Source organism: Pelophylax lessonae (assembly GCF_965119305.1).
Source record: "Pelophylax lessonae genome assembly, chromosome: 6".
Taxonomy (NCBI): Eukaryota; Metazoa; Chordata; class Amphibia; order Anura; family Ranidae; genus Pelophylax; species Pelophylax lessonae.
Window position 1 is genome coordinate 189551037 of NC_138773.1, and position 15128 is coordinate 189566164.

At 43.2% G+C, this 15128-nt stretch overlaps 1 protein-coding gene across 1 annotated transcript in view; it reads left to right on the forward strand.

Annotated features, from left to right (window-relative positions):
* The first annotated feature begins 11137 nt into the window (after nucleotides 1-11137).
* The window catches only part of LOC309558694 (caspase-8-like), a 156328-nt gene continuing 152337 nt past the window's right edge, over nucleotides 11138-15128 (forward strand). Inside the window, exon 1 of the mRNA XM_082261752.1 lies at nucleotides 11138-11159. The gene's annotated coding sequence lies outside the window, so the exon portion shown is untranslated. The remainder of the gene's footprint in view (nucleotides 11160-15128) is intronic.

Here is a 15128-nt window from a genome sequence, read left to right on the forward strand (position 1 = left end):
AAGAGGTGTCTAAAAAGTGGCACGCTTGTATAGAAGTTGTCCACGTACAAGTGGGTACCCCTTTCCGAATAAGGGTGACACCAAGTCCCAAACTATCTTGCCGCTGCTCCCTATGTAGCCTGGGCAGTCGGGGGGCTCCACAGTGCTAGCTTTTCCCTCGTAGACACGGAAATTAACTGTATAGCCTGTGGCCCTGTCACACAGCTTATACAACTTGACCCCGTATCTGGCACGCTTGCTGGGGAGGTACTGTTTGATAACAAGGCGACCAGTAAACTTAATCAGGACTCGTCAACGCAGACATCTTGTTGGGGGGTAAACAAGGCTGCGAACCGCTGATTGAAGTGGTCTACGAGGGGCTGAATTTTGTGGAGCCGATCATATGCAGGGTCTCCCCGAGGACGACAGAGTTCATTGTCGTTGAAATGCATGAACCAAAATATTTGTTCGTATCGAATCCTGGACATAGCAGCAGAGAACACGTGGATTTGATGAATTGGGTCAGTGGACCAATATAACTGCAATTCATTCTTTTTTGTAATGCCGTGTTGAAGGAAAGGCCCAGAAAAATTTTAAACTCGGGAATCGTAATAGGATTCCAGGCGAATGGTCTGGCAAGGGGTGAATTTGGGTTGGCGGCGATGAATTGTTGAGCGTACAAATTTGATCTGAAAAGATCTTCAGTGAAAAACAGCTCAAAAAGTTTATGGGATTAAAACCAGCTGTTTCCACTTGGATTCCGGGTTGGGCGGTGAATGGGGGAAGTACTGGTGCTGTGGAATCTGTGGGCTGCCAATTAGGATATGCCAGCCCTTCAGGGAGGACACTATGGGCTCTACGGGCCTGTCTTCGGATACGCGGTGGCTGCGGGCCACTACTCGTGCTAGCCACCGCACCAGCTTCAACTGCACTTAGGTGACTCGCCACGTCACCAGGTGATACTGCAGTGCTGGTTGAAGGTCCAGGATGTACTAGGCCGATCGTGCTTGCCAGATCTCGAGAAGTGTGAGCGGCACTAGTACTGGCACTCTGCTGCATACGAGAAACTCCTGGTTCTTGCAAGTCAGCAACTCCAGAATGGGGTCGGGTACGCCTGACCTTAGCAGGGACCCCTCTGTCATCAGAGCAATCTATCAGGGACCTGCGGCTGTCATCTGGTTCGTATACTGACCCTTATTCTGCCAGTGAGGCTTCCCCATCGCTCCCACTTGACATGGTCAGCATACTGTAGATCTCTTCACCACTTGTGCAAACACTGCGTTTTTGAAACACTCAATTATGGGGACGCTAGTATAGTTCTGATCAGATCAGATATTGATCTGTTCAAACACTATACTAGTAATGGAGGTGTGTGTGTGTTAGTGTACTTGACTCTAACTGACGCTAAGTAACGGTGGTGTAGTGGGACCCTGACGCTAACTAGCCTAAGTTGTGTCACCCGTGACGCTAATACAGTGATCGGTATTCACTGTATATAGTGAACACTGTGACAGGGCAGTGAAGGGGTTAACTGGGGGAGATCAAGGGGTTAAACCTTTATAGGGGATAGATGGCGGGTGGCCTAAACCTATTTGGGCCTAGCGCAAGCGCAAATTAGGGTCACAAGTGACACTAAATACAGTGATCAGTAGTTATCTGATATACTGTATATATTAGTGCACTGTGTGATAGGGAGTGAAGGGGTTAACTGGGGGAGATCAAGGGGTTAAACCTTTATAGGGGATAGATGGTGGGTGGCCTAAACCTATTTGGGCTTAGCGCAGGCGCAAACTAGGCTCACAAGTGACACTTATACAGTGATCAGTAAAATATCTGTATACCACTGTATATAGTGTTCACTGTGAGGGGTTTGGGGGTGATCAGGGGGTGATCAGAAGTGATCAAGGGGTTAAATGTGCCTATGTGAGGTGTGTCAGTGTAGTGCTTGGTGGAACTCACGTTTTTGATGTCTCTCTGTCTTCTCCTGGAACCGAAAGGACTCCAGGAGGGACAGTGACATCACTTCCCCTGCCTGTGTTTACATTACACAGGCAGGGGACAGATTGCCATTGGTTGGGACCGATCGCCAGACACTGACCAAAAATCATTGGTCAGTATCTGGTGACTGATCGGTTCCCTACCGAATCCGATCGGAATCGGGACCCGCAGCGCGCGGGAGCGCGCTCTGGGAGCCGTGATCGCACCCGACGTAGGTCTACGTCGTCAGACGGGATCGTGCCACACTGCCGCAGTAGTGTCCATGTATGCAGACGTAAAGTGGTTAAAAGAGCCACCAGGCAGGAAACGGAAGTTCTAGAAGAGCAATGTAGAGATACAGAAGCTGCGTTTTTGAAAATACCAACTGAAGTAAATAGGGAAAAATGGGAAATTACAGTAAGAAAATATACTACACATATAGACGCAATAGCTAAATACAAACAATTTGAATATCAACAGAAGTACTTTGAACAAGGGAATACTTCAAGTTGTCTTTTAGCACATATGGCTAAGCAACAAAGTACAAGTTTAGTTATAACTAATATACAGCGCCCTGACGGGGAATGCGTAAGGGATGTGGCTGGTATTATGTCATGCTTTCACACGTTTTATACTGATATGTATGCCACCTCTCTTACGTATAATGCAGATGAAATTTCAACTTATCTGAGTGAGATACACTTTCCAACCTTAACGACCGAGCAGGAAAATCCAAGCGATGAAGAAGTAAGAAGAGCAATAACAAGTCTAGCAATAGGAAAGGCTTCAGGACCAGACGGACTTCCCTTAGAAGTATATAGTAAATACGTGGATATTCTTGCCCCAGTGCTAGTTCAAGTATTTGATGCAGCTTTCAGGGTAAAAAGACTTCCTGAATCCATGTATTTAGCTACAGTAGTACTAATTCCAAAACCAGATAAAAACTTAACAGATTGTGCTTCATACCGACCCATATCATTATTCAATACAGACTACAAAATTCTTGCAAAAATTTTGGCCCATAGATTAAACAATGTAATACTTAATATTATACATCCAGATCAAACTGGATTTATGCCAGGAGAATCCACATCTATAAATCTTCGAAGAACACAACAGCTCAGCTTAGAGATCAACTACCAGACTCAAGTGTCTTGGCTTCTCTTGATACAGCAAAGGCTTTTGATTATATTGAATGGCCCTTTTTGCAGGCAGTGCTTAGGGCATTTGGATTTGGGAAGACATTCTGTACTTGGGTGGAAATAATGTATCTAAATCCAACTTCTCAGCTGTTGGTAAATGGCTTTTTAACCAAGGCCATATAATTATATAGAGGCACCCGGCAGGGATGCCCTCTATCACCACTCTTATTTTCAGTAGCTATTGAATCTTTGGCACTTCGACTTCGGCAAACCCCTTCTGTAAGGGGCATTACATTGGCAGAAAGGATAGATATAGTGGGACTGTATGCTGATGATCTTGTTTTATATTTAAATGATGCACATGGATCATTGGAAGCAGCTATGCTATTTTGTTCTTATTTAGGCCTTAAAATGAATTGGCAAAAATCCTCCCTTATGCCATTGCAACCACAACTACTCACACTAAGCAAGGATTCAAGTTTATTAAAGGTAGTGTCCTCTTTCAAATACCTGGGAATAAATATTACAAGATTATACCACAAGCATCTTTACAGGCTAACCTTAATCCACTCATGACAACAATTAAAACTAAATTAGCTACTTGGGCTAAATTACCACTTTCAGTTGCAGGGAGAATAAATTTAATCAAGATGGTCCTATTACCGAAATGTTTATACATTTTTTCACATATGTCGGTTATAGTCCCTAAAACTATTTTTTAAAAAATAGATGCCCTATTTACCACATTTATTTGGGGAAAGGGTAGAAATAGAATAAAGTTAGCCACACTTCAGAGAGCTAAAACAGAAGCAGGTATGGCACTTCCTAATACATACAGAAACTATCTCGCTGGACAACTTAACCACTTAAGCCTCGGAAGATTTTACCCCCTTCCTGACCAGGGGGTATTTTGCGATTCGGCACTGCATGACTTTAACGGACAATTGCACGGTCGTGCGACGCTGTACCTAAACGAATTTGACGTCCTTTTTTTCCCACAAACAGAGCTTTCTTTTGGTGGTATTTGATCACCTGTGCGATTTTTTGATCACGCGCTATAAACAAAAAAAGAGCGTCAATTTTGCAAAAATAACAATATTTTTCACATTTTTTAATATGAAATTCCCCCCAAAAAAAAAGTAAAAATCAAAATTTTTTAAAATTTTCGGCCAATTTGTTTTATGCTACATATGTTTGGTAAAAAAAATTGCAAAAAGCGTATTTTGATTGGTTTGCGCAAAAGTTATCGCGTTTACTAACAAAGGGAAAGATTTTTGTCATTTTTGTTGTTTTTTTTTAACGCGTAATGGCGGCGATCTGCGATTTTTTTTGCGGTACTGCGACATTGGGGCGGACAGATCGGACCCTTGACTGACATTTGTGACACTTTTGGGGTTACCAGTGACATTTCTACAGTAATCAGTGCTATACATATGCACTGTTACTGTAAAAATACACTGGTTGTGAAGGGGTTAACTTTATTTGGAAGGGAGGGGCTGTGTGTATCCCTAGGGGCGTGCTTTCTACTGTGATTGGCTGTGGCTTGAGCTGTAAGGACACTGATCAACGGATCTACATACTAGATCCGTTTTATCAGTGTCTTTACAGCGAGGAGAATGACAGGCAGCTTGTTTACACAAGCTGCCTGACATTCTCCCTCTCCCCCGCCGATCGCCGAGTGACCGGCGGACATCGGGTCCGCTGGTCACACGCGCGGTGGGGTCCGTGACCACGCGGGAGCGGGAGCGCGCCTCCGGGGGCGCGCGCTCGCTCCCTAGACCCTCACAAGCTAGTGACGTAGCCCTACGTCACTTTGCCTGTGAGGGGCTGACTGCCGACGTAGATCGGCGTTAGGCAGTCGGCAAGTGGTTAAACATCTTACAGGATGGATAGTACCAGTAACACCACAGATGGTAGAATCACACCTGGCTCATGTTTTACAAATCGATAATTTACTTATAGCCCTAGAAGCACCTTTGAATAAATTAATATACAGGCATACCCCGCTTTAAGTACACTCACTTTAAGTACACTCGCGAGTAAGGACACAGCTTGTTCAGCTTGGCATGACACTACTCCCAGTTTTTAACATTGGCGTCTATAGGAAATCTTGGTCAGCTTGACATGGCACTGCTCCTAAACCATAAGTGACAGGGATACCAAACTTAGGGAGCACAGAGAGGGGACCCAGGACTACACCATATCCTTTGTGGCTGGCCAGCTTGCCTAGGTAATCTATGTCCTAGTCCTGGATCCCCTTAACATGCTCCCCAAGCTTGGTGTCCTTGTCACATTGTTTGGGAGCAATGCCATGTCAAGCTGACCAAGATTTCCTATAGAGATAGTGTATTTACATGCATTGAGAAATGAAAAAAGGTATTGTTTCACTTTAAGTACATTTTCGTTTTACATACATGCTCTGGTCCCATTGTGTACTTAAAAGTGGGGTATGCCTGTATAAGCAAATACCAATGTTAACATTAGCTCATACAATATGGAGAGAGGCAAAACGTATAGAGGGAAACACACAAATAAACATGGATCTCCCACTATGGCGAAACCCAATGTTTAATCAACTGAAACAATTGGTAGAGTATCAGTTCTGGGAAAAAAATGGATATCAGTCCCTGCAAACGTATATGACATAACACATATGTACTCTCTTTCAGATATATAAATGAAATATGATATACCCCATGCCTCATTATATAGATACTTACAATTGCGACATGCGTTACAAGCTCAATTTGGAGTTTTAGGACCTTGGATCTCTAGATATCCAATGATCGGTATCCTTAGGTCCCAGGGCCCTAAAGGATTAATCTCTAAAATATATGCACATTTAACCAGGGTTAATTCAGGAATGAATCCCTTGGCAATAAGAACAAAATGGCAGGTAATAATTCCCAATTTAACTGACGAAGATTGGGAAGAAGCTTGCTCTTCCCATTTATATGTATCGCCAGCAGTAAACAATAGGTTAATACAATTATATATGCTACATCAATCATATCTCTCTCCAAGTAGACTTTATGCAATGCACAGCATTGCATCTCCTAAATGCTTGAGATGCAGTGCTAAGCGGGCAGACTTTATACATATTATGTGGTTTTGTCCAGTGATATCAAGATTCTGGCATGGAATAATTCAAATATTATCCTCTGTCCTGAATATGCCTGTACCTTTGACCCCAGAAACCTGTTTGCTGGGTATATTAGATGAAATAACATGGTCTAGATATCACAAGATAATGCTTAGAGAAACGCTGTTTATGGCAAGGAAAACAATCACAGTTAAGTGGATTCAAGTGAAGCCCCCTGCTGTTAAGAACTGGATAAAAGCGGTAAATCAGATTTTACCATTTGAAGAAGTATTGTATATGCATAGAGGATGCTCAACGAAATATAATAAAATTTGGGATAATTGGTGTCAATCAACATTAACCAATGGTTGAATATAAGGAGATAAACAAGAGGATATAGAGGGATGCACATAGTATGATGAGGTAATAAATCTATGATTGTAATGGAGCAAGGGGTTGGGGCACACCAGGACAACGATCAATTAAGCTAAATGGATATACATTGGCATAAAGAGAGTATGAATACTAAGTAAACAGATAATTATTTGGATATTGTATAATTTTTTATTATTTAATATTGTTTTGTCCATTTGTTGAAAGGACGTTTGGAATGTTCGTTTTTATGCACATATTGAAATAAAAAGAATTTAAAAACCTCATCTGCCATGTAGTTGCCCACCCCATTATTTTGTTCAGATCCGCTTGTAAGTTTTCCACATCTTGCATATAAGATATTGGCATGCCTAGTTTAGTATCATCCACAAATACGGAGATTGTACTCTATATCCCCTCCTCTAGGTCATTTATGAATAAGTTAAACAGGATTGGCCCCAGGACAGAACCTTGGGGGACCCCACTTTCCACACCTGCCCAATCCGAGTACTCCCATTAATCACCACCCTCTGTACTCTCCCCTGGAGCCAGTTTTCTATCCTGGTACTCACCCTTTGGTTCATACCTACCTTCCTTAGTTTGTACAGTAAGCGTTTGTGGGGAACGGTGTCAAAGGCCTTTGCAAAGTCCAGATACACCACACCCACAGGCTTACCTTTATCTAGATGGCAGCTCACTTCATCGTAGAAGGTTAATAGATTGGTTTGGCAAGAACGATTTTTCATGAAACCATGTTGATTACTACTAATAATACCGTTGTCATTACTAAAGTCTTGTATGTAGTCCCTTAACATCCCCTCCAAAATCTTGCAGACTACTGATGTTAGGCTGACCGGCCTATAGTTACCCGGGATATATCTCGGCCCTTTTTTAAATATTGAAAACTGTTGGCATTAGATCACTCCCAGTGAAGTATAGACTTGATAGACTGCCTCTGGTGCACCACAAGTCTCAGCGGGCCCGGAGATTACTCTGAACAAAGAAACAACTGCAGCGTTCGGTTGCTCAAAGTCATCTGACGCTTTATTCCTTCCATACAGCTTATATGATAAAAATGATCTCAACAGGAGAACAATGCATACACAGTTACACCTCCCCTTGGTCACCTGAGATGTTCCCACAAAAATACATTGTTTCATTATGACTTTATGTAGAGAGACAAAATCCAGCTGTGTCTGGGAACTGTACAGCTATTCCTTGGGAAGTACAAGATAAGGGCAATAAAAGAACACTGAGACCTAACTAGATTTTGTTCTCAGCAAAATACATGAGAAATACACTTATTGTTTCAATGTTCATTAAATGTCGGCTAAAAAATCAAAATGGTTGAACTATTGCTCAAACAAACTAATAAAGAAGAACTCTTGCTAAAATTCTTCTTTCATTACCACGTTGGCTTTTTTCCAATCAGCTGGCACCATACCCGTCTGTAGACTATCCTTAAAGATCAAGAATAATAGTCTGGCAATCACCTGGCTGAGCTCTTTAAGAACCCTCGGGTGCAAGCCATCTGGTCCCGGTGATTTATTTATGTTAAGTTTCTCTAGTTTAGTTCTAAGTCTATCTTCTGTTAGCCATGGTGGTACTTCCTGAGGTGTATTATTTAGTTTAGCCTTACAAGCTGGGTTAGTGTAGCCCCCCGATTCTTTTGTGAGGACTGAAGAGAAGAAATTATTTACACTTCCGCCTTTTCTCTGCCCTCTGTGGCCATATTTCCTTTGTCGTCTTTTATGGGGCCAATGTGTTCTGGCCTCGCTTTCTTACTGTTTATATACTTAAAGAATTTCTTGGGGTTCTTTTTATTCTCTTCTGCTATATGTCTCTCGTGCTCTATTTTAGCCGCCTTGTAAACAACAGACTGTTCAGCGCTCACGCTCTTTGTGACAGATTGCACTGTCTGTCTTTCTAATGATTGAGTCCCCTACCACCAGCATCTGTCTTTCCTTTCCTTTTCTCCCGGCCTCACTGGAGGAGTTCTTCCCCTGGCAGCTAGGGGCGTCGCTCTGCTCCAGCAATGCTGGTCCCTGACTGGTTTCCCCAACATCACGCAACGGGGCGTATTTATTGGGGTGCTCCAGCCCAGGATCGGCCTCCTTGCCTTTTTCCCTTCTACCCTTCCTAACTGTCACCCATCTACTCTGCTCTGATGCCTGCACCTCCGTCTCTCCGCCCACCTCTGTGCAGGCCCCAGCCTGCACCTGATGGGTATGATCCCAGCTCTCCTTCAGTATGGACATACGTCTCAGTGTTGCCAACTGCTTCCCTAGATTCAGAACCTGAGCTTCCAGGGAAGCAACGTGCTTACATTTTGTGCATTTGTATTCGCCCTCGATCTCATGATCGAGGAACATATACATACCACAAGATGTACACCGAATCGCATCTCCACACCCGCCGGGCATTGTACCTTCTAAATCTAATCTAATGGGGATTCAGTAATTTAAATCTGTACTGTGTGGCTGTTTCCAAGCTTCCTAACTCTACTTTCTTACCCTCTGGTACTCCGCTACACTCACAGATACTCCCAGACACTCACAGGTACTTACTTACTTACTCGCAGAGCACGGTCAGTCGCAGAGCACAGTCAGTCGCAGAGCACAGTCAGTCGCAGAGCATGGTCAGTCGCAGAGCATGGTCAGTCGCAGAGCACAGTCAGTCGCAGAGCACGCAGAGCACAGTCAGTCGCAGAGCACGCAGAGCATAGTCAGTCGCAGAGCACGGTCAGTCGCAGAGCACAGTCAGTTGCAGAGCACAGTCAGTCGCACAGTCAGTCGCAGAGCACAGTCAGTCGCAGAGCACAGTCAGTCGCAGAGCACAGTCAGTCATCCAGCACAGTCAGTCGCAGAGCACAGTCAGTCGCACAGCACAGTCAGTCGCACAGCACAATCAGTCACACAGTACCCACTGATACTCAGCTACACAGTACTCACTGACTCTCAAGTCTTTACTTACAGTCTTTTACTTACAATCACAGTCTTTACTTACCAAGTGTGTTTTCCTGTGCACCTGTAAGCCGACACTTGCAGTGCTTGTCAGCGATTTCTCACTCCTTCCTCCCTCAGTCAGTCAGTCTTCTGCTCCCGCCTCCCTTCTCTGTCACTTCCTGGTCTTGTCAGCCAGCCAGCTAGTGGGGTATGATGTCGGTTTCTCCTCCACTCCCGGTCCCCACTGCCTCTCTGTGAGTGTGTGTGTGGGGGGCGCTCTCTCTCTGTCTCGGTGTGTGGGGGGGGGGCGCTCTCTCTCTGTCTTGGTGGGGGGGGTCCGGTTATGCCACTCACTCTTCTGGGAGGGGGGGTTACTGTACTACCGCACAGCTCTCACTCCGCTCTCACTCACTCCCTCCCTCACACACTCGCTCGCTCCTCACACACAATCAGCTGCCTCTGATCCCGCGCTCTCAGCTTCCTCTGATCCTGCACGCTTTTCCACCGCAGCACAGAACCACCTGCAGGTCTCCCTCTGGTTGTAAATCTTTAGTGGAGTGAAGTAACACTGGGACCTGGAAGTATAATTAAAATATGAAGAAAAAATATATAGAAGGGCCATCTACCGGGAATGGGTAGAAGCTACAGTAGGCTCCATTCACGAAGCGGTATCTCCCATGTTAGGAAATGCAGTAAAGTTCAAATATTTTTTGGGCATTCACAAAAAAACTCTACTAAAATACTGCATGTGGTATTTTCCCGAAATATGCAGTATTTATCTCTTCACTGCAATATGCAGTGAAATGGATGCAGTGGAAAGGGATTGGAACCCCTGTGAGTTTTTATTTAAAGTGAGTTTTTTTGTCCCCATCAACTCTCCGCCCCCCCCCCCCCCCCCCCATGCTCATGCGCAAATGTGAATGCACATGTAGGTCCCGCACTCATATGTAAATAGTGATCACACCACACATGTGAGGTATCGCCACGAACGTCAGAGTGAGAGCAATAATTCCTGTGCCAGGCCTCCTGCTTAACTCTGGTAACCAGTAAAGGCTTTTAATACATCACCTATGGATAATTTAATGTAACGTAGTTTGTTGGGCGTGTTATTTTATGTTATGACATGTTAGGTATCTATTTTAATCAGAATAACATTGTCTTATATGTTTTACTAAAAAAAAAAAAACTGTATTATATTGTGTTTGTGTTAAGATTCATTAAAGTGTTTTCCTGAAAATTTGTATTTGAGAAGCTACCTTAAAAAATATTGTGCAACATAAAAAATTGCAACAACAACCATTTTATTCTCCAGGGTCTTTGCTTTCAGAAAATATATAATGTCTGGGGGTTTTAAGTAATTTTCTAGGCAAAAAAAAAAAAAAAACATGTACTGTATGTCAAAAATGTCAGAATTGGCCAGGACGTGAAGTGGTTAAAGGACACTAACGCAAGATGTGCCATTTTTACCTAGCATGGAAATATGTACAAGGAAGAAAAGCAGCATTCTGAGAAGGGGTGGAACCATGTTAGATTGGAGTAATGTAAGTAGGCGTATTTTGCAGCACTTCTTCTACAACTAGTTTCAGTTGGTGGCTTTCTGAGAAGAGGTAACGGCTGGAAACGTACAGTGGGCTACTCACACAGCCAAGAATCATTCCAAAAGTAAGCAAAATTAACATACACTTCAAACTAAAATTCATATCCATTCATCTAAATACTTTATAGATTCCTTCAACTTTTATTTCATTGAGTGTTTTGCTGTTTATAGAAAACAAAAGTAAGTTCACATTCCATAAGTACTATGTACATCACATACAGTATGTACAACGACTGTATGTCTAAAGTGTAAGTATAGCCAAACCTTTTTAGCTTTGGATAGAGTAAGAAAGGATCAAACTCCCCCTGCTATATTATTTTTTTTCTGTCTGGGTAAATTTCCTTTTATTTCCTGTCCAGAGACACTCCACAAAGTTGGAAGAAATCTTCCACAGTGAGTAGAATACACGAGTAGATTGCAATTTTGTGCAAAAAATTTCCGTACACTTGTTTGAAAGCACTTCAAAACTGCATTTGATTTTAACGTTTGATTTTGCAATGATTGTGATTTCCCAAACAAGAACCACATACACTGATAGAAATTTAAGGCTGGGTTCACACTAGTGCCAACTGGATGTGCGTTTCCCCACATCCAATTTGCATGTCAGGAGAGTGTGACCGGCTCTCAATGGAGCCATTTCACACAGCTCCGAGACGGCTGCGGAGCTGTTTTGCGGAAGAGTGCTGTCCTGTGCGTGTTCTGGTCCGTTTCAGGTCCGAATCCAGCCAAAAATTCGCACCTGAATCGTCCCTGAAATGGAGAACAGGGACGCACCGGACCCCTGCTGTGAGCTGCTTCGCACAGCAGTGTGAACCCAGCCTCAATTAAACATTTGCGCATCAAGAACAATAATAGGATGCAAGCACGCTTAATGTGTGTAATAAATATTGTGTATAAAACATGCTGCGATAAAAAAATAAATTAAATTATATATGTGTCAAATTTCACGTGTCATCAAATAAATGAACTCTATTAACCACTTCAATTCAGGACACGTTTACCCCCTTCCTGCCCAAGCCAATTTTTAGCTTTCCGTGCTCTCACAATTTGAATGACAATTACTCAGTCATGCAACACTGCACTGAAACAAAATGTTTATAATTTTTTTAAAACAGATAGAGCTTTCTTTTGGTGGTATTTAACTGCTTGCCGACCGCTCGTCGCAGATGTACTGCGGCAAGCTGGCTCGGCTGTGCAAATCGACATATGGATACATTGGTTCGCGGTAGCGGTCCTGGGGGCAAGCGCATGCTGCCGGCGGCGCGCACCTGCCCCCACTAGGCAGCAAGGATGCCGATCCAGGGGACTGGCGGCACAAATTGCCCCTGGGAACACCAGCGATCGCTCCCCACTGAGAGAGAACAACGGTCAGCTGTTGTAAAACACTGCAGACCGTTGTTCTCTTTGAAATGATCACAGAGTGCCTGTGATCCTCCTATATAGGATCACAGGTCTCTGTGTTCATTTCACAACTCCCTCCCCCATACAGTTAGAAAACACTCCCCTAGGCTCACACTTAACCCTTTGATCAACACTGGGTTAACCCCTTCCCTGCCAGTGTCATTATTACAGTAACAGTGCATATTTTTAGCCCTGATTACTGTAGTAATGTCACGGTTCCCCCCAAAAGTGTCAAAAATGTCAGTTAGGGGTCCAATATGTCTGCCACAATGTCGCAGCCTGGCTAAAAATTGCAGATTGCTGCCATTACTAGTAAAATATAAATAAATAAATAAATAAAAATTACATACATTTTTCCCCTAGTTTGTAGATAACTTTTGCTCACACCAATCAAAATACGCTTATTGAGATTTTTTTTTTACCAAAAATATGTAGCAGAATACAAATTGGCCTAAAAGGATGAACAAATTAGATTTTTTCTTTTTTTGGGGGGGGGGGGGGGGGGGAATGTTATATAGCAGAATGTGAAAAATATTGTTTTTTTTTTTTTGGTTTTTTTTTAGAATTGTCGTTCTTTATTTGTTTATAGAGCAAAAAATAAAAAACGCACAGGTGATCAAATACCACCAAAAGAAAGCTCTATTTATGGGGAAAAAATGCCATGAATTTTATTTAGGTACAGCATCGCAGGACCACACAATTGTCTGTTAAAATAATGCAGTGCTGAATCACAAAAAATGGCCTGGTCATTTGGGGGCAAATCCTTCCGGTCCAGAAGTGATTAACCGCCGCTGGGATTTATACATTTTGAGATATAAGCGAAAAAAGACAGAAAATATTAATTTTTTCAAATATGTAATTTTCCTTAATAAATTTAGGCCAACATTTATACTGCTACGTTTCTTTGGAAAAATAACCCAAATCAGTGTATATTATTTAGTCTGTGTGAAAGTTATAGAGTCTAAAAGCTATGGTATGTATGATTAAGAATTGATCAATCCTGATGTACTGACGACCTATCTAATTTCTTGAGGCCTGAAAATGCCAGGACAGTACAAATACCCCCCAAATGACCCCTTTATTAGACAGTCCAAGGTATTTAGTAAGAGGCATCGCAAGTTTTATGAAGTTGTAATATTTTCCCACAATTCTTTGGAAAATGAAGGAAATTAATAATTTTTCTTCACAAAAATATGTAATCTTAACAAATTATTTCTCACACTCAACATAGGCATACTTTTAATTACAATTCAAAACACATTCTGCTACACCTCCTCAGTAAGGAGATACCACATGTGTCAGACTTTTTCACAGCCCAGCCACATAGAGAGGCCCAACATCCATGGAGCACCTTCTGGTGACTGTGACAGGTAAACTGCTGATGGGTGACAGTGATGGCAGCTCTGTGGCAGTTACACTGATTAGGTTGCACTGATGGCTGCGGTAACATGTACACTGATTAGGCTGCACTGATGGATGTGGTGACAGGTACACTGATAAGCTGCACTGATGGCTGCAGTGACAGGTAGACTGATAGGCTGCACCAATGGCTGCGGTGACAGGTACACTGATAGGCTGCACTGATAGCTGTGGTGACAGGTACACTAATAGGTTGCACTCATGGATGCGGTGACAAGTATACTGATACGCTGTAATAATGGCTGCAGCGACGGCTACACTGATAGGTTGCACTGATGGCTGCAGTGACGGGTACGCTGATAGTCTGAACGGATGGATGTGGTGACAGATACACGGAGAGGCTGCACTGACAGGTACACTGATAGGCTGCACTGATCGCTGCAGTGACAGGTACACTGATAGCCTCCAGTGATGGGTGCTGTGACAGGTACACTAATGACTGCTGTGACAAGTACTCTTTATTATGGGGCAATCAGGGCACTGAAGGCACAGTAAACAAGGGGTTAAGTCGATAACTCACTGTTCCTGGATCCTTCTCAAACAGGATCGGTGTGTGAGGAGAAAAAGCTGGTAACAGCGAGTTACAAGTCTTTGTTGACAGTTGTGATTAGCTGTGATTGGACACAGCAATCACATTAAAAAGCCAATGTCCAAGGTACACAGCTCACCAACAATGGGCACGCACGAGTGGTGAGACTGGAAGTACGTCATATGACGTCCACCTGTGGACTGACAATTTATAGGGCCCCTGGACAATAAGTGATCATGTGGCCCCCTGTGGTCTCGCCCACACTTAAGCCACACCTACACAAAGCCCCACCTACATATTGCACTGCCTACATTACATGCATTTGTCACAGAATTTCTCTACACTATGTTCAAAATGATTATTAAGTTTAGAAAATAAAGAAAACTAAACTTACATTAAAGAGAGTCAGTCAGACTGTCTGTCATTTGCTATAGGTTTGTTGAAGTATACAGGATGTGCTGGATCATCAAAGAGGTATTCAATGCAAGATGTCATATAGCAAAAGCGCAAAATGTAAGCACGTTGCTTCCCTGGAAGCTCAGGTCCTGAATCTAGGGAAGCAGCTGGCAACACTGAGACGAATGTCCATACCAGAGGAGAGCCAGGATCGTACCCGTCAGGCACAGGCAGGGGCCTGCACAGAGGTGGGCGGAGTAATGGAGGTGCAGGCATCAGAGCAGAGTAG